At 46.5% G+C, this 5,098-nt stretch overlaps 1 non-coding gene across 1 annotated transcript; it reads left to right on the plus strand.

The window, feature by feature from the left end:
* The first annotated feature begins 4,069 nt into the window (after positions 1-4,069).
* trnaw-cca (transfer RNA tryptophan (anticodon CCA)) lies at positions 4,070-4,141 on the plus strand. The gene has a single exon. It is a non-coding gene; the product is annotated as a tRNA-Trp (tRNA).
* Positions 4,142-5,098: the final 957 nt, after the last annotated feature.

Below are 5,098 nucleotides of genomic sequence, written 5' to 3' on the forward strand. Positions count from 1 at the left end.
TAAACAATTAACAGGAGGACGAGGCTCCACAAATATCCCCATCCTTAATGATAAGGGAGACCAGTATATCAGTGCAAAATACAAGGTTGAATCATTTGCAACCATCTTCAGCCAGAAGTGCCAAGTAGATGATCCACCTCGGCCTCCTCCTGAGGTCCCCAGCATCACAGGTGCCAATCTTCAGCTAAATCCACTTCACTCCACATGATATCAAGAAATGGCTGAAGGCTCTGGATACTGACAACATCCTGGCTGCAGTGCTGAAGACTTGTGCTCCAGAACTAGCCACGCTGCCTGCCAAGCTACAACACTGGCATCTACCCAGCAATGTGGAAAACTGCCCAGGTATGTTCTGTATACAAAAGGCAGGACAAATCCAACCTGGTCAATTCCTGCCCGATCAGCCTCCTCTTGATCATCAGTAAAGTGATGGAAGGTGTCGTTGACAGTGCCATTAAGCAGCACTTACACAGCCATAACCTACTCACCAATGCTAATTTTGGGTTCTGCCAGGGCCACTTAGTTCCTGACCTCATTATGGCCTTGGCCCAATTATGGACAGAAGAGTTGAATTCAGGAGGTGAGGTGAGGTGACAGTGACTGCTCTTGCCAAGGGCATCGAGGAGCCCTTGCAAAATTGAAGTCAATGGCAATCAAGGAGAAAAATCTCCACTGGTTGGAGTCATACCTTGCGCAAAGGAATATGGTGCTTGTTGTTGGTGGCCAATCATCTCAGTACCAGACATCGCTCAGGAGTTCCTCAGGGTAGTGTCCGAGGCCCCAACCGTCTTCAGTTGCTTCATCAATAAACTTCCTCCTTCATAAGGTCATATGTGGAAATGTTCACTGATGATTGCAAAATGTTCAGTTGCATTAGTAACTCCTCAGATACTGAAGCAGTCCGTGTCCACCTGTGGAGAGACCTGGACAATATCCAGGCTTGGACTGATAAGTGGCAAGTAACATGCACGCCACAAAAATGCCAGGCAATGACCATTTCCAACAAGAGTGAATCTAACCATCCCCCCTTGACAGTCAATGACATTACCATTGCTGAATCCTTCACTATCAACATCTGGGGGGTTACCAATGAGCAGAAACTGAATTGGATCAGTCATATAAATACCGTAGCTACAAGAGCAGGTCAGAGGCTGGGAATTCTGCTGCAAGTAACTCACCTCCTGTCCACCATCTACAAGGCACAAGTCAGGAGTGTGATGCAATACTCCCCACTTGCCTGGATGAGTGGAGCTCCAACAACACCAAAGAAACTCAACACCATCCAGGGCAAAGCAGATCACTTGATCAGCACTCCATCCACTACTTTAAATATTCAAATCCTGCACCACCAGTGAACAGTGGCAGCAGTGTGTACCATCTACAAGATGCACTGCAGCAACTCACCAAGCCTCCTTCGACAGCACCTTCCAAACCCCCAACCTCGACCACCTAGAAGGACATTGGATGAATGGAAACACCACCATCTGCAAGCTCCCCTCCAAGTTACACACTGTCCTGACTGGGAACTATATCACCATTCCTTCACTGTCACTGGATCAAAATCTTGGAACTCCCTTCCTAACAGCACTGTGGGTTTACGTACAACACATGGACTGCAGCAGCTCCAAAAAGGCAGCTCACCACCACCTTCTCAAGGGCAATTAAGGATGGACAATAAAGGCTGCGTTTGCTGACAACGCAACCACTAGGTGGCACAATTCGCTTTCTCCCCCTGCTTTGCACCGGCAGCTTCCACCCTCCACAGTCGCTGGCTCCAGACCTCGCTGCTCCCCACCCCCCCCCACTTCCCTGGCCGATTGTCACCCGATCAGGTCACCCCATTCTTCGGTCGTTCGCTCACTCCCCACCCCACCTCCCCTCCAGCCGCTGGCTCTAGGCAGCGCAGCTTCCCTTCTCTCGGCCACTTGCTCCCATGTTTGTCCAGTCTCCACGCGACGCCCGAAGAAGCAAGGTGGGCTGCAAAGTGTGACGTAGGAGTGAGTGGCCTAGAGGAGGGAAGTGGCACGGCCTAGAGCTAGCGGCTGGAGCGGGGGTTGGGGGGCAGAGAGCAAGCGGCCATAGAGCTGGATGACGCGACTGGGGAACAATTGTCCAGGGGAGCATCGAGGTGTGGGCAATGAGCCCAAATTGCTGAACTACAGGTCCCTGTCACTTTAAAGAGTGGGCTGGTGCGATTATGATCAGAGGCTCCTTCGAAGCACATTTCTCACCACCACAACTTCCAGATGCTGGTGTTAGTGTGTGCATGTACCGGCAGTTGCAGTGCTGTTCAGACCCTCAATAGCAGTGAAAGTCTCAGAGTTCACCGCTATTGGGGCTGTAAAATCCAGGCCAATATCTCACAGTCCTGTTAGATTTGCTCTCCCTCTGTACAAAATCAAACTCTACACATTGTCTTTCACTCACTCCTGTTTCCAGCCCTGATGATGCAGAAATTCCCTCTCAATGGTACACAATCCAGTTGATTTCTGATCAAATACCTCCTTCCACATTCAATAGAGGAAACAGAGACATGAACAGGAGTCAGGTGCAAGAAAGTTTCACCAACAGAGCAAAGAAAGGCACCAACAAAAGTCACACCTACTTTCCAAATCATTTCACTGGAATATTCTTTCACTTGTTTTGTCGGATGACTGCAATAAATCTGAAAATGAGCACCATGAGGTTTGTGTTCACTAGTCACTTGTTCTCCTGTGTTTGTCTGTCAGGTTTGTAATTCAATTTGTATTGTATATTGAAGAGAATCTCTTTTCAAGATGATTGCACATCGTACTGTGTTTAAAGCAACCAACTTGTAAAATGGCAGAAAATGAATGTTTCAATACCTGTGTGACCAGATTCTTCCAATGCTTTTCAACAGCTAGATTGATGATGCTTGTAATCTGTATCCTGTGGTGAATGGGAGAGGAGAATAAAAACATGGTGCATGAACAGGACAGACTGTGTAAAATGGGAGCACAGAAATACTGCCACCTCATTGAAAGTTAATGAGATTTATTCGAAGTCAGCTACCTGTCCACGATGAACAAGTGAATACATTAATAGTCCACTTTCAATCGAAATGGGACTGAGGTTCCAACAGAGAAGTTTTCTGGAAAATACCTGCTGCAGTTTTAAAATTGATGAACTGGAACATCTTATACTAACTTTCAAATAACTGGAGTGATTGTGTAGTTCTCATAGAGGAGAGAAGGAGTTGTTTATAAATAGAAGCAGAAAGACACATTTGTGGATTGGTGAATGAGCTTTATCTTTCTGAAATGTATTTGCCCATTGGTTGCAGGTCACTGGAAATTCTTTTTTACATTTCAATTGTAGAAGCAGCAGTTAGCAGCAAAATGTCTGATTAATCAGAGTAGTGGGTCTGGGAAACACTTCAACAGCCGAGACCCTGTAAAACAGAACTCCAAGTAATATTTTAAATAAGGCACTGAACTGACAGAGCGCTAAAGGCCTGCTCCGGTCAGGAAAGAAAACCCGACCCGAACCCAACAGAACCACATTGGACCCGAGCCCGACGCGGCCCGAGTATCTCCATTTATTCCCACGCCCAAACTAACCCGAGCCTTACCCGACCACCAGAATGTTCACTTTACCTACCTCCCAATTCCGAATCTGCAGGAAGCTGCAGCATGAGCGCAATGACGTCATAGAGATGCTCACTTGCTCACTGAGCAGACTCAGAGTTTCCCTCCTTGATGACCCGGACTCCCAGCTTAGGTTAGCTTTTCAACTTTTGACACTTATTAAACTCAACTTCCCGGCAGAGTTAAATGTAATACTTACTGTGTGTGTCCGACACGGACTCAGCCCGACCTGGACCCAGCCCGACCCGAACCTGGCCCGACCTGACCCGAGCCCGAAAGCCAGACCCGGAAGAGCGACCCGACACGACCCGGACCCGACACAGGTCGTCGGGTCCCGTCGGGTTCAGGTCGGGTAGCAGGCCTTTACAGAGCGGAGGTCAGATGAGGATTGAATTAATTTCAATCACTGAATCTAAACAAGAAGTAAATCTGCCAGGAATAGAAGACTTTGCTTTATCTGTGAGCTTGTGGCACAACGGTAACGCGTCTGACTCCAGTTCAGAAGGTTGTGTGTTCAAATCACGTCAAGCTCAGTTACGTTTTACAGCAGCTCAAGTTCCTGGATTTTATGTCAGAAGAGAGTTCGTTCTCTTGGAATGTTCGTGCATTGTAGAATTTCAAGATCAACTTTAATAGATTAAAGTCCTGATTTCTGGTTCCGTTCCATTTCCATGCTCAGTTCTTATTTCACAGTGTTTTGTATCAGAACAATGTTTCAGGGATGTGATGTGTCCATTGTTTGTACAATCGCTCTGTCATCCAGTGTGACAAATAAAACACAAACCGCACAGCGTGCGGCTCAAACCCATACCTGACTCTGTCTATAGGCCGCTTAGTTCAGTTGGTCAGGATGCAGTGTTGATAACAACAAGGCTGTGGATTTGATCCCCATGTGCGCTGTCACATGGTCAGTCATTAATTTGACACATTTTTGTAACACTTAAGATCCAACTTTTAGATGCAAACAAGTTTACATAAAATGTCAAATGGAATTTATTTTGAATAACATCCATTGCATCTTTGTCACTGGTCTGGAGTAACACAGAATTCTTTCCAATTATCTTCCGTTTGCTGATAAACATTGAACTCGTGGTCTGTTCTCGTTAATGGTCACGAGCAGCAAAAACAGACAGAGCGAGTCTGACCACCCAGAGATGTGGAAAAGGCTTCAGTTTGGGACATATGCAGCAAATCAAATGTTCACCCGGCCCCGAAAGATTCAAAAACTGGGGAAAAGGACACAAGGAGATAGAGAATAAGCTAAAGCTGACAATGTAAATATTTCCCATCCTTGATATCTCTCTATTCCAATCCAACCTTCAGAGTTGGGTAAATAATTTCAGTGTAAATTGTGCAGCTCAAGAGTCAAAACCAAAGGGCGATGCAGAATAAAGGAGAACTGCCAAAACCCCAGATTGAACCAGGGATCTTCAGTCTAACAAACTCCCAACTGAGCTATTTCAGTCTCACAAGCTTGGGATGATAAGTGG

The sequence above is a fragment of the Heterodontus francisci genome, unplaced genomic scaffold (genome assembly GCF_036365525.1).
Source record: "Heterodontus francisci isolate sHetFra1 unplaced genomic scaffold, sHetFra1.hap1 HAP1_SCAFFOLD_97, whole genome shotgun sequence".
NCBI lineage: Eukaryota > Metazoa > Chordata > Chondrichthyes > Heterodontiformes > Heterodontidae > Heterodontus > Heterodontus francisci.